The following is a 23,553-nucleotide window of genomic DNA, read 5'->3' on the forward strand; positions in this document are numbered from 1 at the left end:
GTGGGAATTTTATTTTCTTTTGTTAACCTTTTAATTTGAATTACCATTGTATGCAAGGGGCATTTTCCTTCTGTTTCTTTGAGCTCTTGATGCAGTTATAAAGTATTTTCCAAAACATGCTGATTTGAGAAGGTAAACTAAAAACTTCCAGCACAGAAAGTGGAAAAGGCTGCTGCATGTAGAATGTCAGGTTAACTAGGAATGTATTTGCACTGTCCATGAAAGAAATCCCGGATGGCAACCTGTTGAATGCCACTAACTAGAGTCTTCAAGCTGCTGTGAGCAGGACACTGTGCCCTTGCCACAATTGTTTCTGTGAATGCAGTCAAACCGTGCAAATGCAGAATGATTTCCAGGTCAGAACAGGTTGATGAATTTAGTGAGGCACCATCACAAGCTGCTGGAGCCGAACACTGGTGCTAGGCTGTGTTCTCCCTCTAATAGTGCTAGGGAAGTGGAAGGAGTTTGGCCCTTTGAGAGCAGCAGGATCTGTTAAATGTAATGAGACACTAATCAAGATAAGGCTTGTACTGTGTCAGGTGCTGTATAACTGTGTAAGGAGGTAAGGTCGCAACTACGGGAAATTCACTGCATAAAAAAGTGCTATGATTAAGATGAATTAAACCAAGTACCCTTCAAAATGTCCTCAGGGTTATCCTTAAGTGAAGGGTCTGTTTCCACAGTCCTTACGCCCAGGCAGTTGCTGGAGAAGAAATGTGCTTGAGCATTATTGTTTTGTCTGACATACAGTAATGAGCCTACAAACTGAGCACAAGCATCTTTCTGTGTTGGGAAAGGTTTGGTTCTGAACGTAGACTGGTTATTCTTATCTAGTCCTTCTTGCTCAAAAACACGAAAAGGAGGCTGTGTGACGACACCTTCCTGCTGTTTCCCAAATTTTAAGGAAATGCTTGTCTGGAACTGAAATTGATTCAGGCCTGTTTTTAAGAGAAAGTACAAAGTTTCCAGTGGCTACAATGTGTTTTGTTTTTCTTCAAGTTTTTCTCTAGCAATCACAGAAGTACCAAACCTATGCTTGTCAGTAGTTGTAGACAGCCTGTATTTGCATTAATTCTCACAATCTGTTACATTTGTGTACTTTTTTACCCACACACATGGCCTCTCTTGTCATTCTAAGGGACTGTGTTTCCTGGTGTGTTTTCAGAGACCAGGTTTTAGACTTCTTTAGCTGTTAGCAACGTTAGTCTTGCAGAATAGGAAAAAAACCCACCTCAGTCATGTTCTCAAAACAATCTGCTGTGGTGCTTTACAAATCTAAAGGAAAGGTCAAACTCCACTTTTCACTGTGCACTGGAGGATAAAAGTAAAGCTGTGTAGTGACTTGGAGCAGAACACCAAAGGGCAGTGAGACTTTGCACGAAGATCTAGGGAAGAAAAATAACAGTTAACTGCTAATTGTAGTTGATTTGTAGCTATTATTAAGGATTTTATTGTCCATGTTGCTCTTGAGAAATATGGCTCCTGTCTGGTGCTACTCTTTACTCTGTGTTTTTCTGCACTGTTCTAATGCTTCAGTTTTTCTGTTCCTCCTGCCTTCCTTCCTCGGATGTGTCACCGGCTTTCTCACAGTTTTCTTCTTCTAGTATAAGAGGAAACAGTAGTGAAGTACCTTTATTTTAGACTGGAAAGCCTCTCCTATTAAAAGTTGTTTGAAAGCAGTGCTCCATATCATTAAATCAAAGAATTTGGATACTGAACTTCACTGAGATTATCAAGAGGCTGTGCACGTCACACCTCTATGCCCTTTGGGTTTCTGAGCACCTTGAGCTTCAAGATGTGTGGCATTGTTCAGCTTCTGCTTTGCATTGGCAAGAGTCTCTTTACAGTCCTCAGAATGGTAAGCTCTTGTTTTGGGGAGCATGAGTTGAGGGGGTGTAGTTACCTTGGGGTTATATTTGTCATGGCAGGACTTTTAATTCCCATGTAGATATGGGAGTGCCATTGTTGCTGCTTCCTACAGCAAAAGTTTGGCCCTTGTGCAGTCTTGTAACATGCCAAGGACCAGCTCCTTGCCTGATGTAATTTGATAAGGTGGTCAGAAGAGCTAAATGTAACTGGCACCTTGACCAATGGTGTGTGCAAAATACATTGTTAGCCTTCGGTGCCATTGTGGGAGCACAGGGAATATAAATTTTAGGATATGGCAAGGAGCTGGGGAGTGAAAACTGACACTTTTTGACTGTTTAGTTTCATGGTATGTGGGTGGAACATCCAGGGAAGAGGGCAAGTCTGTCAGCTGTAACTCTTTTCCACTCTTTTCCAGTGGAAGTGCATTAAGTTCCTAGTTCTGGGTATGGGTTAGAAGAAATGTGCTTCAGGTTATTAGCTTCCACTGTCATTCCTGCTGAAAGTTTGTGCATGTGAAGGTTGTTTAGAAACTGTAATGGAGTCGTGTGTGCAAGTCCCTTTTTGAATGTGGGCACCTTTGTGTGTGCAGTCTGGGAACTGCAGTGTCATTGGGGTAGGCAGAGAAGTAAAACTTTTTTTCTTCTGGGAAGTTGTCGGCAGATGTAGTTAACTTTTTTTGTGAGGGACTTCAGAAACAGACTTCAAAATTAGAGTCTAATGCTGGTTTCTCAGTATAAAAGAAGTCTTTTTCTTGAATTGGCCATCTTATACTTCATGGGCAATGCCAAATTTGCTCAATTACTAAAGTGATTATTAAGCAACAGTGACAACGGTTTCACTTATTATCCCAGTACAATTACACTTTTACTAGATGTACCAGAAAAAGCTCCTGATGATCTTCTGTTTATACAATAGTGCTGCAGACCCTAATTAGGATTTGGGAATAAAGTCAAAACTCTGCAAGTGTTTTAAGCTTCTCTTGTGAAACAACAATAATATAGAATGCCAGCCCATCTTTTTATAATACAAAAGAGACCAAAAATATGCACTGCATGTACATAGTAGGAAAGGATTGTGGCATAACATTTTCAAAGCTTGTTCTTTTCTTGGTTTGCTTTTAACTGAAGCTCTGCAGTTTCTTCAAAAGCCATGAGTTACAAACGAATCTGCAATACTTTGTGACTCCTTGTCCTTTCCTTCAGACAAAAGGCCCTTTCAAACCATTGTGGAACAGTCACTGATTTTCATGTGGTCATTCAAGAAAAGGATAGCGATTGGCCTTCATAATAGGCCTTTCAGTACTCTCTCAAGTGGTTTGCTGGCTGAAAAAAAAGCCTATGGCAGTGTACTGCGTCCAGTATTTAAATTAATGATGAATCTAATCTCCCAAGTGTTGGAAAGGTAAGAGTTCAAATGGCAAAGCAGCCTTACCTGTTTGTGAATACCAGTGTGCTGCTAGTCAGAGTTTGGGACAGATTTTGCCCTGTGTGAACTGGTGCAGTTTTATTTGATTTTCTTTGACTGAAGGTCTGTTCTATTTTATTTTTTTTTTAAGTGGTAACTTAAGCCTGGTCTTGCCATGAACTGTTTCTGAGAGGGTTGATGCTGTTTTATGTCCTGGGTGGAGCTGAGCAGCGTTATCTGTGCTATGCATAGTCAAGCGAACTGTGAGTATGATTTCTTGGTTGGTGACTATCCTTGAAGATTGTGGGTGTGTTTTGAGTTGGCATTCAAGGAGCTGCTGCCACTGTTGTGTTGACAGCTCAGTCTCATGGAGTTATCTTTCTGTGCTGGTGAAGTCAACCTGCCTGGCAGCATTTCAAAATAAACGCCTTACGTTTGGGGTAGGTCGAGTGGTGTTTATTGGCCCAACCTTGTGTAAAATGTGTGCAAGAATTTATGGTGCTTGACTGAGTCTTACCTGGAACACCACCAAAAGATATTGTTGGTGAGACATTTCCAAATCAGCATAGCCCTTCAGGATCCTGGCTAATTTTCTTAAACATGTGTGCAGTTCTTGCCCTGAAGGTTCAACGCCAGAGTGTTTGCCTGAATGCTACTGTGGCACCTGGCTTTCATCGCTGCAGGAGAGTGGTTCAAAGTGGCAGATCAAGACTTGAGACTTTCTTGTTGGTTAGGTACAATTTCCGCCAAAGAGTATTTGGGCTCTGGATATCTTGAAGCTCAAGCACATACTCATATGGGTGTTTCAGACTAAATTACTTAGTAATGCATAAAACCAGCAGTGTCCTACACACATCCAGTTTGTGGCTTCCTCTTCTGCACTACACTTAGGCTATTCCCTTTTAGTATCTAAATTACAGTGCTGTCTGTGGTTCTCTACGTAAAATTAAAAGCAATAAAACCATTGCACATGCAGTTTGGGTGTGGTGGCACTTCTCAGTTGGGATGGGTTCAGAAGCTGTGGTTTATGGTAGCAGTGGAAAACCTACAAGTCCCAGAATGTCATCACTCTGGGACTTCTCCTTTCTGTGTTGCTGAGGGAATAACTGTCTTATGCAGTGATAATAGCCTGTGTAGGTTTTGACTTAGTGATCTTTAGTACAAGGTCTGAATGAAGTAGTGTCTTTTCTCTGTTTCTGTTTTCCATTAATAACTCAGTTTTGGCTAGAAATTGTTCTGAATTGGCCAGTTTGTTCAGGTGCTGTCATGGCATTGGGCTTTGGCGTTAGAATTGGAGCTTGTTGTCCTTGTGCTGGGTTTGTTGGAGTGAGGGATACTGTGGAGAAAGGCTGCACGGCTCTAAGGTGCAGACAGCTGCTCCCACAGCTGCTGAGGTCTCCCATGAGCTGCATGCACTTTGTTAGTAGGATGAAAGAAGGAAACCTACTTGTCATTAAAGTTCTTGAGTGTTTCTTCCTCTTCAGTAACCAAATTTTGTTGTATACAAACACAATGGAGGCCAAAAAGGACTGGATAATTCATCTGGCCAGCAGAAAGGCAGGCAAGTCTGAAATGTAAGGAAAGAGCAGGAGAAGGAAGTCAAAGGGTCAGATGTGTGCTGTCAGGTGCAGAGAGCTCTAGTGCAGGTGGGGCAAGAAGTGCCCTGAAGAAATGTGAGGCAAATACAGATGAACTGGGGCAGCTGCTATGTAAGTAAAGTGCCTGTAGGCTTGTGAAGAGATCAGAAGATGGTAGTTGGAAGAAACCCTGGTGGGGAGGAAGATTGGGCTTTTTGAAACAAGATGGTCCAAATTTTGTGCTATTGGGTCTGCATCACAGCATGGCTGGTAGCCTCACAAATTTTTCATGTTGTGAAAGACACAAGCCCTTCATGTCTGAAACAGGTGCAGTCTACATCCTCTGTAGCTGAGTTTCTGGGAAAGAGATATTTCAAATTAAGGTCCTGTCAGACCTCTACATGTATTGGCAGTTTTGCAGCACTTTGATGTGAGTAGGAGTTTGGTTCTACGTCCTTAGCCATAGCCAAGAATATGACATGAGAGCCAGCCATGGAGCAGGCTGCAGCAGTTCCACTGAGTGCTCAGTCCTGAAACTTCTGACTGTTCTGTCAGAGGGTTCAGAGTCCACAGGGTGTTTCAGGATGAAGGGTACTCTATAATTAGAAATGATGTACTTTATTTTGTAGTAAAGAGAGTGAGTAAGCCTACAAAGCTAAGGAAGTTCTGAGCAAGGAAAGCTGTTTGGATGTGGATACCATCCCTGGAGGTGTTCAAGGCCAGTTTGGGTGAGGCTCTGGTCAACCTGATGTAGTGATTTACGTTGTTACCCCTGTGGCTTGGGGGTTGGAACTGTGTGGTCTTTAAGGTCCCTTCCAACCCAAACCATTCTGTGATCCCATGATTTGGCAGTCTGGGAAGTCACTCTGCTCTTGCATAACCTGGCATGGGATGGTCATGTATCTAAATTCATCCATTGCACTGCCATGAGTACAACAAGGATTGCAATGAAGATGACTGAAAGGGAACCTCATCAATGTGTATGAATATCTAAAGGGAGAGTCCCCAGAGGATGGAACAGGCTCTTCTTGGTAATGCCTAGCAATAGGATGGGAGGCAATGGGCAGGACCTGTATGGGACACTCCACCTGAATGTGAGGAAGAACTTCTTTACTATGCAGTGACTGAGCACTGGAACAGATTGCCCAGAGAGGGCGTGGAGTCTCTTTCACTGGAGATATTCAAGAACCATCCAGACCTAATCCTGTGCAGTGTGCTCTAGGATGGCCCTGCTTGAAAAGGGAGGTTGGAGCAGATGACCCACTGTGGTCCCTTCTGACCCAACCCATTCTGTGATCTCTTGACAAATAATGTTGGGTTTCTGGGTTTTTTTGCTTCTGGAATGAGGTTGACAAATTGGCATTTTAACACCTGATTCCCCTCTCTGAAGTTAACCCAAGTATACAACCATGATTATTTTGTGCGTTACCTTACAGATGAGGAAATGTTAGAAATTTTTAATTGCTGTCCTGGTGTAGGATTTCCAGAGATGTTGAATGCAGGAAGTTAGTATTGCAGTTGTGTACAGTCAGGTCCTCTAAACATCAGCCTGTAAATGAGTGATGGCGCCTTGCAAAGCTTATTAGTGAGAACTGCTAAAAAGCAAAACATGATTTCTTAAGCTGTAACAAGGGACTTCTTAAAGGAAAGAGGGATCATCTTCTAGTTGCAAGGTCTATGAAACTGCAAAAGGGTTAGTCATTAGCATTGTTGCCCCATATTAAAAGCATGAAGCAATGTAAACTCATTAGTTAAACTGAATAGCACACTTTCAAACTCCTGTCCACTATTTTAAGTTAATAATATCTTCTTCCATCTAGAGAGCAGCTTAGCCTCATATTAGAGATTTCTGTGAATTAAAAAAGAAAAACCTCAGGATTGCTGCTACTGATGACAAAAACCAGACATTTTGTACTATGGTATAGTACCTGTTCTGGGCTGAACTTGAGCTACCAGGCTGTGCATCCTCACTGAGCTGCTGTGTAGTCGGAGCCCAGCTCTGCAGAAGTGGTTCAATAGGGGGAAATGGTCAGACATGTGATAGCAAGGGCAATTTTTCTGCAGTGCCAAAAGACCTGGGCAAGGACAGGTGATTTTGAGATGTCAGTCTGTGAGGTGGGAGTGTGGTGAGGGTGCTTTCCCATGTATGGGAGCGGGGCTCCTGCAGAGCTGCGTTCCCTCTCCAGGCCTCTGGGCAGCGTGGGGAGCGCTGGAGCTGCTGCCAGCTGGCAGCTGGGCTGCTTTGCAAGGGCTGCTGCTGAGTGTGCTGGTTTTGGTGGATTTTGTCTTTAAACAAATTTGGTACCAGACTCCATAAAAGGCTTTGCCTTTTGCTCGTTTGGGATTTTTTCTGGATGGGACCTCAGGGACTCTTATGTGCTACATTTTTGGACATTTTCAGTTTCCAGTACTGATCACAGAGCTTTGGGAAGGAATCTGCTGTTAATTGAAATGGCAAACACAGCAGATGGACTCCTTAAGAAACAGGCCATAAATCATTAACTGTCTGTGTTAATACAAAGCTAGAAAGGTATCTGTTTGTAGATTACAGTTTAACATCCCCTACTTCCAAAAAACAACCACAGAAGGTTCCACCTTAATGTAAGGAAGAGCTTCTTAACTGTAGGAGTGACTGTGCACTGGAACAGATTTTCCAGAGAGGTATTCAGTATACCTGGAGATATTCAGGAACTGTGTGGATGCAATCCTGTGCAATGGGCTCTGGGATGACCCTGCCTGAGCAGGGATGTTGGTCCAGATAAGCTACTGCTGTCCCATCCCACCTTACCACATCTGTGACTCTGTGAAAAAATATGATCATCTCGCTCTTATTTTGAAATTTGATAATTCTGCTTTTAATCCTCAGCTTTTACGGTGTGCTGTATTCCTGAACATAATCCAGGAGTTGCTTGTCTGGCTTTTCAAGGTCACTGACTTTGGTAATTCACTAGAAGAAATGTACTTATATCCTAGGGTGACTGAAAAAATTTTAGTATTTAATATATTGGTGAACATGAGGCGGTCAGGCAGTGTGTGTGTTTGAAATCTGCAGCTATGGATGTTGAGGGATTTGCTTACATGTGAAAGCTTCAGTTTTTCATACTGAGGACCAGAGTTATGGGTGATGTTGAGCAGAGCCCCCACCTTGCAGGTCCAGCTGTGGAAGCCAGGAGATCTTGGAAACAAGCAAGATAGATTGTAGTTACTGTATGCCACTCCCCTCTTCTACTGAAGTGGCAACTATCTTGGGAAATAAAATGGAAAAATAAATAACATCAACGTACTATATCTTTGCAAAGCTAAAACATACAGAAGGCTGATAATTCACACAGCAGAGGTTGGGCTAGAGATAGTAGCTTGGCCACATGGCCTGCATGTAATGTTTTTCATGCAACTTTCTGTCATTAAATGGGATGTTATTTTTTTAGTGGACCATGAAATATTCAGACCATGTCCTGTTGGCAAGTGGTTATTACTGGAATAAACTTTATTCTTGGTATCTCAAAGGCACTTGGAGCAGAGGTGCCAAGTCACAGATCAGTTGCTGAGTCTCAGTGTCAGCAGTAAATGCATGTTTGTTCCTAGGAAAGTAAATGCAGACATGAATTCAGAGTAAATGATCCATAGAGAAGATGCTAGCCAAGAATACGACATGAGAGCCAGCCATAGAGCAGGCTGCAGCAATGAACTGAGGCAAACTCCCATTTGCTTTAACAAAGGGTTTATCTGAGTTCCCTGAAGGGATTCCAGATTTGCACCAGCACCTACTTGCTTTTATCCAAACTTGCTAGCAGAATAGAAAACCACACTGTGTTTGTGCTTTATTTTACCCGTGTTCCTCCATGACTAAAATACTGACACAAGCATTTCAGCTGAAGCCCAGGCTGAAGTAATTTAAATCATCAGGAAACAGTCTAAGTTCCAGCATGAGAAGCTTGCTTAAAAACTTTGGGTGTTATTTTGTTATTTGTATGTCATTCCCATGAAAAGGCTGTTTTGACGACCAAATTACTGTTTCATGGAAACCTTCTGTCTCAGGGCTGTGAGAGCTCTGTGTTTTCCTTTGTGATGTGAAATACCACATGGGAATGAGATCTCATTTGCACTCATGGCTGAGTCTGACCAAGATCCCCTGGATAATTTTGCTTCTCCTTCCTATTAAAGCTTCAAAAGAGGCTAGAGTTATATTTATGTTTGTAAATTGATTTCATCCTGCATTTTTGTTCATTATGATCCCACTCTTAGAATCTGAATGCACAAGAGTATTTCTCCATTCTAGGTGGAGAAGGATTGGAGTTTTATATAAGGACTATGCCTAGCCTCTGTGCTGTACAAATATTCTAGTGTAGGACTGTCAGGAAGAAGTGTGAAACTGCTTAGGTGATGGCAGTCTGGGAGTTCTTAACCCTCCTGCTGTCCACTCACCAAGGCCAGGACAATGGAGTGAAGTGGAATTGGACTTGAGGATCCATTGCTGCTGCCATGCTGGGCCCTGGCACTGTGCTTTCTTTCTGAGCAGGATGCAGTACCTCCTGCAGTGGGTGATGCAGAGTGTACATCCCTCTGCTGGGCTACCTTCTGGTAGAGATTCCCAGGAGCTCCTGTTCTTTGAACCTCACCCACTTACCCCGTTACAAAGGCACACTCAGCACGTGATGTTGTGTTGACAAACAGTTCTACTTTTCACAGTCATAGTGTGTTTTTCCAGAAGCCCAGCAATGGTGGCAGTAGACCAAGTTCCCTGAAGCCCCCTTGTGTCTGTGTCCCAGTGTAACTTTCAGGGGATATCTTTAGGTGTAGTCTCTTGGGGCTTTTTGGTGATTTTAGTACTTATTTATTGGAACCTTTGATATTGGATGCTGCACAATGAAACCCAGTCTCAGCTGGATGTCCGTATGAGGAAAAGTTGAAACCTGTTCCACAGGATTGAGCTTTTTAATGCCCTTCCAGAACCTGCATCCTGTGTGTCTTAAGCACACATCTGCTATAGCTGGGCTGTTTTGCTTTTGGTACTGATCTCACTGTCTTACCTGTGAGACTGAGGTGCTGTCTGCTGAATGGCAGCATAAACTCAATATCCACAGCCTTGATGGATCCAGCACACATTGGTTGTGTGCAGTAGTCACCCTTTCTCTCCTAAAATAACCCCTCATTCACTTTAAAGCATATGCACTCAGACATATTTTCTCTGCCACTGCTTTTTTGAATAGGCAAATAATTTAAACTTTTTTTAAAAACATCATTTGCATACTTTCCTTTCTCAGAATATGATTATGTCTTGAAATGTTTGTACAAAAATATATAGATTGACTTTGCTATAAAGAAAGAGCCTACTTTTGTTTTGGAGCAGTTTGAAAAATTTTGTTATAAAATGCTGAATAAAAACCATTTGACAGAGTGGGGGCACAGCTGATTTTGCTAGTGTGCAAAGTAAGAAGTATTGCTTCCTTCAGAAGCTTCTCTCCTTCTTTGGGAGGCTGAAGACTGATTACATGGAGGATGTGCCAGTTTGAAAATAGTGCTGATTGCACTTGCATGGAAAATGAGTTACTTCAGCTGCTGTTCATTGCAGAAGCTGTAAAATGCTTGATTCTTCTGGTGTGCTTTTCTGACCAGAAAATAACATTGCAGATTTTTTTTTTCAATTTAGTTACACTTTTTATCATCAACATTTGGTTGTGTTCTATGTAAATGAATACTCAAATTTACATGGATCCACAGTGATATTTCTAATAAATCCATGGATGTTATTTTTAATTTCTTGGCAGTCTGAGACCCAGTATTTTTGAGTTCCCAAGCCTTGGTAAGGGGAAGCTCTCCTGGCACACTGACCTTGCAAAAGTGGCAAGTAAAGCTCACAGTGGACTCCCAAGTGGCAGCAAAATTCATTTCAGAAGGAGGCAGTTTTCATACTGAGGCATGGAGAGTCCACAGATTGTACAGAATATTTTCCTTACTCTTTTTAGAATCTTGTGGCCCCTAGAATGTACAGAAATGGAGATCCCCTAGCTCCTCTAGGCACTGAACACATCCTGCCTCATCAGGGTATCAGCAATTGTCTTAACTAGGGCTTTCCAGATTTGTGGTGTTGCTTGGTTACCATAATTCCCACAAGTCTCAAATAAAGAAATTAAGGCAAATGTAAAAAAATAAATCCACCTGGTTTCTGTTTATGGGCAAGGCTACTGTACAGTTGCAAACAAAACAGAATTATAAATCCTCTAAAGCTTCTGTAATGGTCATTTTTCCCCTCAAGTGTTCTACTAGGCTACTCCCAAAGGCTTTCTGTTTGAAATATGTTTTATATTGGACAATTTCTAGGATTCAGCACAAACTCATCATGTTCAGAAGCTGGAATCTTGACAAATTATGGCTTGTGTCATCAGCCAGTCTTGGTAAGTCCAGCTGGGATACGTTTTTGTGCATCCTTAGATCAGGGCAGGGAACAGCGTGCAAATCATAGCCTGGAATATGTTAGGGAGTATTTTCTTTAGTAATGATGATAATGAACTAACATAAACATTCGGCTGAGGATGTCATGTCATTTTTTTAGTGTTTCCAAGTGTAGTTTCAGAAGTCCTCACCTGCCCTTAAGGGGAATAATTTTGGCGTGTGGGCTCGTGTGTTTCAGGGAAAATTCTCATCTTAATTTCAGTTAGCTGATCTTGACAAAGTACACAGACACTCTGAGAACTTGATTATAGCATATATGTCTAAGTAGCTATTCTGCTGCTGTCCCTGCTCCACCAAAGAGTTCTGCAAAATGGAAAGGTATCGTTTTTTTATCACTTCCAGGCTGAGATAAATAACAACTCTTAAGACAGTCATTCTATTGCTGTGTAACAAATGAGTTTAGGTTGCTTTTCATGAAGTTAACTCCCAAAATAAGACATTTTTGGGAAATTGTGGATTAGTTTCTTAGTGAAGAGAGCTTTCCATAAATCTGCTAGGGTCATAGACAGTGCGCCTGGTTATGGTACAGTTGGTTACAGAAACCCTCTTAGTTTCTGAGAGTGGAGAAAATGAAAATAAATTGAGATATCTGTGAGTCAGAGATTGAGGAAAGATGAACACATCCAAGTAAAGTATTCCCAGCTGTGGGAAAAAAGCTATCCCCATCTATCAGAAGTATGGCATATATTTGAAGCAGACAACAGCTCTTGTAGGAAGTAGAACTTGTAAGGATTGCACTATGTTAATTGTCTGAGAATTTGTGCTTCACTGGGACCTAGAACTCAGTCCTCTAACCATTTTGGGCTTCCAATGCTTACAGTGGAGAGATTTCCCATCTGGTGAGATACCAGGTGTTCAGTGGTGTGATGTTGGGTTTCTAGTGTTATCTGGCTCATCTGTGTGTGTGTGTTGTGGATCTGTTCTGGCTCCAGTACTGTCAGGAGGATTTGCATTCGGCCCATAATGCTTTGGGAGTAAATTGTTGACTGATGTTACATTAGGAGGAATAAAATACTGAAATAATGAGAGATCAGTGGTAGGAGAATAAAGGTGCTTGCAGATATCCTATCATTTGCCCAACTGTGATATCATTATCTGATATCACTGAATATCACAATTGTGTCACTGAACAGAAATCTGGTGTAGGATGAGAGGTGATCCAGTCCTGAAGCTTTTACTTGGTTGTTTCCTAATCCTAATGTCAACAGATTTTTTTGCTATACAATCTCTGGCAAATACCAAATGAGGATGGTTTTTAGACAGAAGGCCTTATGCTGCTTTACAATATATATCTTTTGTTGCAGTAAGAAGTGCACAGTGTAAATGTTGATATGAATTGTCCTCTGAAGGCTGGATCCTGCCGAATGTGCCTGGCACTGCATGCCCTAGCCACGGTTAGAAACTGCAGTGCACAGAATGGAGCATCTTGGGTTAAAGGCAGGCAGAGTTCAGCTTTGGAAGTTGTTGTTACTGACTGACTGATACTGACAGGATCTTACCACTGTGTTGAAGTGTAGCAGTGGCAGACAAGGGGAATCCCTGATTGGCTACATCTGAACTTGCAAGGGTTGAGGGTAGATGTCTTAAGGTCTGACTGTCAAAGAAAGTGAGGTTTGCTTTCCCTGTGCTAAGCAGCTACATTAGCAGTTAGGGAAATGTGACTCACTAGCTAGGCCAAAAGCAAAACCCAGAAAAGGGCCAAAAACCCCAAGTGCCATAGTCATCAACAAAATCTCACTTTTTTGTGTGTGAACCAGCCGACTGTAAATAGCCTTTGCAGTCATTCATAGCACATTCAGAAGATCCCCTGTCTTGTGCTGACTTTCTTCTCACCTAGATGTTCCATCAGTGGCCTCACCAAAGAAATATCCTGAAGTAAAAGCTAGTCCATGTGTCTATGTTTCCTTGTGTTATCACCATTCATCCCAACTCAATATGCCTCTGATTCCACTATAAATTTAGCTTTTAATATTTTTTAAAAATAAGCAAAAAATCTACCCAAACCAGAAGCCAAACAAACTATTCTTAAAAGACTCTGGCAACTTTCAGTTAATTGCAGTGCTTCTATAGTCACTATGTACGATATGGGATATATTTAGCACAGTATTTTGCACAGGTGTGCCAATCCTGTTTGTGTAGGAAATTTACTTGGGGATGGAGGGATTGCAGGTTGTGTTTGCTGTTAGGGTCTAGAAGGCTCATGGGTCTACAGTGGAATTAGAAGAGTGCAATGTTAGAGTTTTTGAGCTCTTCTGTGTGAAGGGCGTGTTGTGAAATCCTAGGTTAAGGCTGCAGTCAGGGTTAAACATCAGAAGAAAAGGGGCCAAAGGCCTTGTTTTACTATCCTGAAGAGTAAAGATTCCTGTAGGATGAGGACTCCAATCTAGAGTGTCATATAGCTCATGTTATGCTTTGATTCTGCTATTTAGGTTCATTAAGGGCTGTGCCACAATGAATAGCTGTTCTGATCTAGATTTAAACTTCGTGTCTCGTTCTTCTATTGTCACATATCACATTAATGCTAGGATTAGGGAACTTTCAAAAGAGTCACAGCTCAAGATGGGGAGGGATTAAAATGCTTGGGTTATTTGTATGTCCTGCAGGGCTGTAGCACTGTGATGAGCCCTGATTCCTGGCAGGTGTTTGGGCTTATGTTGGTTTTGGTGCCGTTGTTTGTCACCGAGCTCTGCTGGATGTGCAGTTTGGTGGTGTGATATCTGTAGCTCTGCTTTTTCCCTCTCATACTCTGCAGTGGAGGACAATGTGCTGAAAGTTCTGTGAGGGGGTATCATGTAATCTCCATGCACGTGGCTTTCATCAGCCATGGATCTGCCACAGAGGAATATGGGCCAGTGTTTTTCAGCCTGCATTCTAAGGCCTGCAGAGTAACAGCATGCCTTCCTATTCCAACGTCTTTTCATTGTTTGAGAATAAAAGTCACTTCAAGAATTGACCTTTCATTATAATGGAAAATTACTTGAACATTTGCATGTTAAGCAACAGTATTATCTGTGATGATACATAAGTCAAATAGCTTCCTTTTAACTGTTGTACCTTTACTCGTGATTTCCTTTCTCCGCCCTTGAGTCATTTTTTCCCGCATACTGTTTGATAACATGTCATGGACCATTGAGTAAAGACAAAGTGGTGATTTAGGAGAGGTGATCAAACTGTGGAAAGATGTCCTATAGAATTAATTAATTTTTTCAAGGTAATATATGTCATTTGGTTGGAAAGAACAAGTCTTTACTGTTCGCTGTAAAATGAGGAGGGTTTAGAATTGTGCATATAGTGTGCTGTTGGCTATCTGCTTTGTTACTTTATGGCGATGCAAAAGAAGAACTTTGCACTTCAATTTTTTGCTTATGTTCCTTTGTGTTTTAAAATGATTTTCAATAATACCTCTCAAGGGGCAGTAATTATAATTTGAGCTTGAATAATTTCATACCTGTGACCATATTTCTTGACCACATCAATAAATGGGATTCTGACATTATCTGTCACTTTCTTCTTCAAATCTTGTCACGTTCCAAAGGACAAAAATTATCAAAAGAACTCACTGGAGGAAAAAACCAATTTTTTAAAGTTATAAAGCTCTTCCCATTTGACTTTTTCAGGTTTTAGTTTTCCAGTGAAGTTGGAGATGATTCTCCTATGTAGCCTGGGTTGAAAAAGATCCAAACTGGGGTTTAGCAGGAGATGTGATGCAGGGGAAAAGAATTGCTAGGATGCCTCAGTGCTAAAATGTCTGTGATCTGATTTGCTGTGTTTAAATCCTAAAAATACTTCCTGCAGACTATAGGCAGTACTGGAAGGAGTTAAATGTCTGGATGTTGGCATAAGAAGTGCAGTAGCTATGAGGAATGTTTCTGTCTTCTCTGCTGTGATTCAGGTGCTCACTGGACAAAATGGATGAGTTCTCAGCCCTTCTTTGTGTCCCTTTGAGAGAACAGCCAATCTTGCCCTTGCGTGCCCTGAAGACAAAACTCCTGGTAGGGCCATCACATAGGCCTCTTCCTCAGTGCTTGGTTGGGGTATTCTGCCCCAACTAAGACAAGGAATTAGGTATGCCTCCCTCACCAGGTTTCCAGGCCCTCTCTTCATCTCATGGATCTGTGCCTGTTGTGTAGATTCCAGCACCCAGAAATGCTCTTTAACACTGACATGTGTGACTACTTGTATTTCTTCATTGAAGCATCACATTTTAAATTGCTCTATTCATTCCTTTGATTTTGAACATAACTGTGATTCAGCAAGCCATGCAGAAATGTGTGTTAAGATTGTAATGGACTTTGGGACATAAGCTGAGAGAATCTTTGTTGTGGGAGCCTTTGCCAGGTGAAGTGCTTCAGGGAACATCTGGCTGGTTTGGATGCAGAAGCAATTAAGAGCTTTCTGCCTTGCTTTAAACTAAAACCTGTGATGCTGACAAGACTTTTGCAGTCTAAAACTCGTTTCGGCCTTGGCAAAATATGTAGTTTAAATAAGAATAAAATGAATTAAATATGACAGCAGTCACACATTTCTAGTCTGTACACAGAGTAGTATTTTGTAGTACAGAAGGAAAAGTTTGTTTGTAAAGACAGTCCAGTCAGTCATAGTGGCTTAGTAGAGGCTGATTTCAGCAATCAGGATGTTCAGAAACATTGCAATATTCTTTTAGGATTAGCTGAGGGACTGCTAAACAGATCTTATTCCAAAGCAAACAAGGACCAGTGTGCAACTCACTTAACAGCTGCCAAAGAGGAATAATTTCTATCTGGCATGCATGGTAAGCCATAGACCATGACTGCCTTGTCCTCACAACTACACAAGAGAATACAAAACTTAACTACTTCCCTGTGCTGATGAAATTGGGAGACCAGTTTCCATTCATCCGTGTATGGATGTAAATAGGCACTCAGTTTTCCATGTGGTTGTGTGTCTTTAACTTTGGGGACAATTCCTCTGAAATTTATATGTAAATCAGCAAAGACCTTGTATTGTGAACAAAGTGCTGGTGTCACCCTTTGGGTTTCCCTTTGTTTCATCTGAGTTAGTATTCTTGAGATGATAATGTTGTTTCTGGACAATGATCACCGTGAAGCTGCACTAGTGCTGCTCAGAGGGGTTTGATTAGTAGCTGCTATGTTACTGTAACTTGCACCTACTGCTCTCTTGCATTAATGATAAAATAATTTTCATTGCTTAAGTTTATCTTTCTGCATATCCAATGTGCTGGCTAGTTTGAGCTTAAAATACAGGCTTTAAAAAATGGGTTTGTTTCAGGGGAGAATTGTTATCTGTGGTCAGGAATGGGACTAACAACGAAGCTTAGGTGATTGCCTGAGCTTTCATGGCAGTGAGGATAGACCCTTAGAAAAGAAAAGCCCTGTAAAACAGGTAAGGGCGTCCCCACGTGTTGACCACAGCAGTAAAGGAATGAGGGATGTTTTTTTTCACAAAACTCTTCCATAAGAAGACAGTAAAGCAAATTAAGAAAAAAATTAAGTACTTGTTTGGTTTTTTTTTTTAACTTCAGCTATTTTTGCAGGAGATACAGTCTTTTGGAGAAGACAGAAAAATAGGAAGAGAAACTGGAGTAATTTGCAGTGGTAAGATACTTTTTATCTCTTTGCTGATCTTTCAGATAGGAAGTTTCTTTGCTTACAGGTCTGTCAGTGCAAGAACAAGAAGCCAAGAACTTTGGGGGCTGCTTTCACCAGAGCAGTGCAGTCTATTTGAACATCTTGGAACTTGAATCATATGCAAATCATAAAGTGGCTTGGGTAGGGAGGGACCTTAAAGATCCTCTTGTTCTGAGCCTCCTGCTGCAGCCAGGGACACCTTACAGTAGACCAGGTTGCTGAGGGCCCCATCCAGCCTGGCCCTGAACACTCTCAGGGATGGGGCAGTTTTTCCTCCAGTCTATCACTCCCCATTCTGTATAAATTTCTCTCCTTTGTCTTATTCCTCTGTCATTAAGTTAACCAGCTTATGCTATATAGTCCTACTGCTTCTCCTCACCATCTCCTCGTCTTTTTAATTGTTTTAATGACTGTGAAGATGTAGCATGGTTTGTAACTGAAAGTTCTGCTGAACTGATATTCTGAAGTCATATCACACCAAGTATAGTCCAAAGTGACGTTCAGAGGATAGTGGGAAAGGATAGTATTGTAGTAATTAAAAAAAAAATTAGATGCACATGTAGACTACAAAACTGAGAAATGGGAGCTCTGCAATTGCCTAATTTTAGAGGTCCAAACTCCATGGTTTTTGTCACTTGTTTTGGAGAAAATATTTGTTTGAACATATCAAGGAATTCCTTTTGTCTTTTTATCCAAAGGAGACAGTTTCTCTGTGTCCAGCATCTTAAAAATCATAAGCTAAATCTGTTCCAAGCCTCAATCTAACAAGTTTAAAGGACCTCATCCTTCTGTGTAATTCTAATAGAGATGACCATTTTTTTCAAATGTCTGTAAGGTTCTCCAGTTTCCTTGCAGCTTAGGACACCTGGATTGTGTCCCCTATGAATGGCTTCCTGAGAAATCTTCACTGCATCACTTAACTCCTCAATTTTAAATCTGTAAGATGAGATAACAATATTCCTGCACTTAAGCACGGCTGTCAGAATGATAAATATGATTATGTATTGAAGTTTCTGAAATGCTCAGTACCATAAATAAATAAATAGATGGAAGGAGAAGTAATTTCATTTGCACATATTCACTTCATGGAGCCTGTTACTTTGGTGGAGGTAGTTATGCTGTTTCTTAAGGATTTCCTTTTTGCTTCAGACTTTTTACACAGAATTGCCACATGGCAAAGTTTCAAAGCTTTTGGTAGTGGAAAGCTCACAGGGAGTGGCTGAATAGTCAACGTGGTAGTTAATAATTCAGCATACAAAACTCAGTAGTGGTGAGCTGTGTGACTTCCTCAAAGGAAAGAAGAAAAAGATACGTGCCCAAAGTGGTTCTTTGGCATCTGCTGATCACAAGTGTGGCCAAGTACATGATGAAATATTGCTTGTCTGGCTCTGAGCTCTGTACAGTACAAGCAGAGTGACTCATTGGGTCAGTTGCTGACCAGAAGTTGAGCTGTCAGAAACAGATGGGCTGCCTAGAGAACGAGATATCTTGGAAGCATCTCCACTCTTGTCAGCAGTGTTACACAGCACAGGCATTTCTCAGAAGCAGTGATTTCTGGGAAAGATGCTGGTTTTTCAGCTGCACTTGGTCTTCCACACCAGAATGATGCCTAGTCACCCTGAGAATAAGGAAACTTACTGGCTTGTTAGTGAAGATCCATATTTGTGAATCTTGTACTTGGAGGGGTAGTAATAAGGGAGGTCAGTAAAGATCTTAAACTTGCAAAGAGATTGTTTTTCAGCTCTGAGAAGCCTTCAGGTTGCTACTAAAAGATGGCTGTGTGTAAATGTTCTTTTTGCAAATGAGGCCAAAATTTTTAATCAGCTCTGAAAATCTTTTCCTGTAGTCCCCTCCACTTCTTTACCTCTCAGCAGAATGAGAATAACAAATGCTTCCTCAGACTGTAGAGTTGGGGTGAGGATTATACTCAGCTCAGATATATGGAGGTAAAGTGCCCTACAAGTATCTAGGGAAATAAAATTTTTGTATACACCGAATACTGGGGCAAGTTCTAGATCAGAATCTGAGAAGAGAGTACACCAATCTGGGATGGGTTTTCAATGTGACTTGCTGTGGTAGGTTCACCCTGGCCAGCAGCCAAGCACCTACACAGCTCCTAACTCCCTGCAGCAGCTCTCCACAGGAGGGTGGAGGAGAAAATAGGGAGAACAAAAGACAACTCCTGAGTTGAGTTAAAAAAACATTTAATAGGTGAAGAAAAGCTCAGGGGGTGAAAAAGAAGCAGAGCAAGGGAAAGGGCACACCAGGTGATGGCAGTCTCCAAACAACAGCCAAAAAATTTGCTTGAAAAGAAAAATATCCTTTTGTTCCTTTATCCCAATTTTTATTTATGATCTTGAGGATACATGACATGAAATATCCCCCTGGTCACTGAGTCAGCTGTTCCAGCTGTGTCCCATCGCAGTCTCTTGCCCACCCTCAGCCTGGCTGTGGAGGTGTAGTGGGAAGCAGAGGTGGCCTTGACACTGTGCAAGCACAACTCAGCAATAGCCAAAACACTGGTGTGTTGTCAGCACTGCTGCAGCCACAGAGCCAGAAGCCAGCACCGTGTGGGCTGCTGTGAAGAAAGTTGACTCCATCCCAGTCAGACCCACCACAACCCAAATCATAGTACTTTTTTTACTTACTTTTTAATGTAGTACTGAAAAAGGAATTATCAGAAGAACAAAATCCTATTGTATCATCTTAAGAACAGAGTATTCTTCATTAAAAATGTTTTCTTGTATGTGCAGATCTGAAATTTTCATTAGAATCATGCACACTTCTGAAACAGTTCAAAAATACTTAAGAATTTGCTGAAGTTCATTTTTCACTGAAAATTGTGTAAAAAAAGTTGTTTCAGGAAATTCAGTAGCACTTAAGTGTTTGTCTGAATAGTGTTTGCAAATTCAAGCTGACTCTGTCCTGCAAGAACAGTTCTGGAGAAATTTTACCCAGTGTGAACATCAGACCTATGTCAGAAATGGGTAATTCTCTAATTGCCTATAGGTGCATCTTGTTGTTGTCTGTGTAAGTATATAATTCTGTGCCTTAAAATAATCAACTCTGTGAGTCTTATTTATCATGAGACTGGACCAATAAAATGCTTTCAAAATTGAAACATTAAGAATTAGACTTATGGGCTCATCATAAGAAATGGAAAAACTAAAAAATAAAAGATTTTAAGTAGGAATGAAATCTTAGTTCACTTCTGAAAAAAAATCAGTGAATGGCCCTGTTCTTCCCTGCCACACCTTTTGGTTATGTATGCTGCTGTCAGTGAAAAATAACTGGCAGCTATGTGATGCAAAGAGTTCAGGTAATTGAGATTAGAGCTCCCTGATTACTTTGATCAATATCAAAGTCTGAAACTGAAAGCAAGTTGAGCTTTCACAGATTTTTTTAGAGAAAATAATTGAGATTAAAGGAGACTCTCGAGTTCTTGAATTGATTCTTTATTTTTAGGGTATTTGGCCTGCTTTGTTATTGGTGGCACTTCTTTATTCTACTTGTTAATGTCAAGAGAGATAAGTATTTGTTCCTGGTAGCGAAAAACATCACAAAGCATACACAAATGGGTAGCAGTGTGGCAGGTCTAAATGTCAGAGTTCAAGGCAGCCACCTCCAAACCTCTTACTATGTTTGTCAGTCAATGCTGGCATTCCAGGAGAGAGATGACATTATGGGATTTGGTTGATCATGGCATTAAGCACAGTGAAACCGAGACTCCAGTGCCTTCATAAAAAGTTCTGTGCAATTTCTCTTGCCTTTTTAACATTGAAGCACTGACTTCAATGAAACTTTCCTTGTATGGTGGAGAAGGGCAGCGCACAGTGAAGGCAAAATAGAATTGCCCCCCTCCAGTATGTTTTGAAATAGTTCAGCTGTAAAGTTCATGATTAGAGCAGGTAGTTTTTCTTTGCCAGTGATAATTTCCATTTTTTGTTCCCTCTATGGAGCAGGAGTTGGAGCAGGTTGGAAGAATTATGGAAATTTTTGTTTTCAATAGCAAAGGAAGAAATGTTCTCTGGGGCTACTAGGATGGAGCGTGTATTCTGCTACAAGGGAGGATCAAGGCAGTAATTTGTGCCCTGTCCAAAAGCGAGGTGTACGTGGGGATAAAGTGGTGAAAGAGTTCTTGTATTTTTCTCCAACTGCACAGTTCAGGCAGTTTAAAAAGAGCCAAAGCATTCCCTGTTGCTGTGCTCTGACTGTGAGCAAGGTGGCTAGACTATCTGAACTCAGTTAGTGAGCAGAACCCATGGAAAAATAGTGATAGAGAAAGTTCAGGTCTTGGCAATGTGTCAGTGTTACTGGCAAGTAAATTTCATGTTTAAGGAAGACAGCCAATGGAGCTGAATCTCATCCTGTGTAAGTTGTGTCTCATATGTGGGTCGTTTTTTTTGTCCTCCATTATTGGAGAGTCCAAATATTGAGCAACTATAAATCTAGCTCTCTTCATCCAAAGTCCTAGGTTCTGTGGATGCCAGTGACAGAGCTCTGTTAACCACAGTATGCAGTCACGTCTCATATCTGCTGCCTGCAGAGCCAGCCCTGCTTGTTTTGGAGATGTGAATTTGTGGCAGCTCTGTGTTTTTGTCTACAGTAAGAAATCTGTATGAGTGACTGCCAGGACTGCTCATTATGAATGAAGTTGATAACTTTGTGAATGGCTTCATGAAAATACAGTCAGACAATTTGTAGAGGACTAGCTGTTCAGGAGTTACCTCTGCCTTTACTTGGTGAGGCTGTAGAATAATGAAGGAAAGGCGTGACCGATACAACGCTTTACTTGATAATAAATGCTGTGATCAGCTCTTCTGTGTCTGCACAAGCCACAGTAACTTCCTGCTGTGTTAAGCTGAACTTTGCTTATCTCAAGTTTTGCTGTGATTTGGGCTTTTTGGGAAAGGATAGCTGGCTAACAGGGATTTCACTTAGCTGTTGGGGAACCCTTGCTTAGCTGGTGCTTGAGAAATGTTTTGGCTATGCTGAAGTAGCTTCACCAAACCCCAACAAAACCCATTTGATTGGGAAATTCCTAGCTAGCTCAGTTTATTGTCTGGCGGTTGCAGTTCTTACTGCTGACAGGATGATTAAAGCAAGTTGAGATACTGGGTGTTTGACTTGCTGAGACTTTGGCTTGCTCAGTGTGGTAACTGTTAACCAGCATGGGGATTTTGATAGTGCCTATGTGCAATACATAAGAGCTTGTCAGTGCTGTTGTAATGTTGCTAATTAACAGCAGTGAGATGAGAGACTTAGCACTTAAAGCAATTTTGAGATTCCCATAGAAAATGTGCTTTTTTGTGTGCTTCTGGTGGATTGGCCCTGGCTGGATACCAGGTGCCCACCAAAGCCTCTCTGTCCCTCCTCTCCTCAGCTGGGTAGGAGAGAGGAAACATAACAAAGGACTCATGGGTCAGGAGGACAGGGACAGATGACTCAGCCATTACCATCACAGGCAAAACAGACCAGACTTGGATAAATTAGCTTAATTTGTTACCAGTCAATAAAAGTAAGATGATGAGAAAAAATGCCTTCCCCTCAGCCCTCCCTTCTTCTCAGGCTTAACTTTACTCCCAATTTCTCTAACCCCTCTCCAGAGCAGTGCTGGTGGGTGGGTAATGTGGGTCATGGTCAGTTCATTGCCCGTTGCATCTGCTGATCCTTGTTCCTCAGGGGAAGGATTCCCCACACTCTTCCCTTGCTCTAGTGTGGGGTTCCTGCCAGGGAACATAGCCCTGTGTGAAGTTCTTGAACAGCGGGCTTCTCACGAGCTACAGTTCTTCACAAACTGCACCAGTGTGGATTCCTGTACTGCACCAGCAAGGGTCCCTTCCCATGGGGTGCAGTCCTTCAGGCACAGCCTGCTCCAGCGTGAGCCCCCCGTGGCATCACAAGTCCTACCAGCAAACTTGCTCTGGCATGGGCTTCTCTTTCCAAGGGTCCAGAGGTCACTGCCAGGAGCATGTTCCAGTGAGGCCTTCCCACAGGGATACAGCCTTCTTCAGGCATCCACTTGCTCCAGTGTGGTGTCCTCCACGAGCTGCTGGGGAATCTCAGCTCTAATGCCTGCAGAACCTCCTGCCCCTCCTTCTCTACTGATCTGGGTGTCTGCAGAGCTGTTCCTTTCACATATTCTTTCTTAATCCTCCTTGCACCTGCAATTGCTTCTGCACAGCTTTTTTCACCCTGCCCTTCTTAACTCTTATTCCAGAGGCACTGCTGTGGTTGCTGGTGGGATTGACCTTGGCCATTGGCAGGTGCATCTTGAAGCTGACTGGCATTGACTCTATCGGACACGAGGGAAACTTCTGGCAGTTTCTCACAGAAGCCAAGCCTGTAACCCCTCCACTGTCAAAACATTGTCACACAAACCCAATCCAGTATCTGAAACCTGCTGGTATCCATGTTTGCCCAAGTAAAGTGGGTTTGGCATCCTTTAGCACACTGAGAGTTTCAGCTGGTAGGGCCTGCAGTGATAACTACAAGTTAAAGCTTAACTCTTGAACACTGAATTCTGTGCAGCAAGTAGTATTTTATCTTATCCTCCAAAGCTGTGTTAAAGGTTCATCTTCAGAAATTCTGGACAGATGCAAAGTAAAGGTTTGTCCACAGAT

The 23,553-nt window shown here is 41.8% G+C and overlaps 1 protein-coding gene across 3 annotated transcripts in view; it reads left to right on the top strand.

Moving 5' to 3' along the window:
• SPATS2L (spermatogenesis associated serine rich 2 like) overlaps window positions 1-23,553 on the top strand; it is a 75,930-nt gene that overhangs the window by 1,089 nt on the left and 51,288 nt on the right. For 2 of the 3 annotated variants that reach the window (XM_054277825.1, XM_054277826.1), the window contains exon 2: window positions 16,837-16,897. The exons of the other annotated variant lie outside the window; for it this stretch is intronic. The gene's annotated coding sequence lies outside the window, so the exon portion shown is untranslated. The remainder of the gene's footprint in view (window positions 1-16,836; window positions 16,898-23,553) is intronic. 3 annotated transcript variants of the gene reach the window in all.

The sequence above is a fragment of the Melozone crissalis genome, unplaced genomic scaffold (assembly GCF_028551555.1).
Source record: "Melozone crissalis strain CALT ecotype California unplaced genomic scaffold, PUWL_Pcris_2 ptg000023l_1, whole genome shotgun sequence".
In the NCBI taxonomy this organism is placed as follows: domain Eukaryota; kingdom Metazoa; phylum Chordata; class Aves; order Passeriformes; family Passerellidae; genus Melozone; species Melozone crissalis.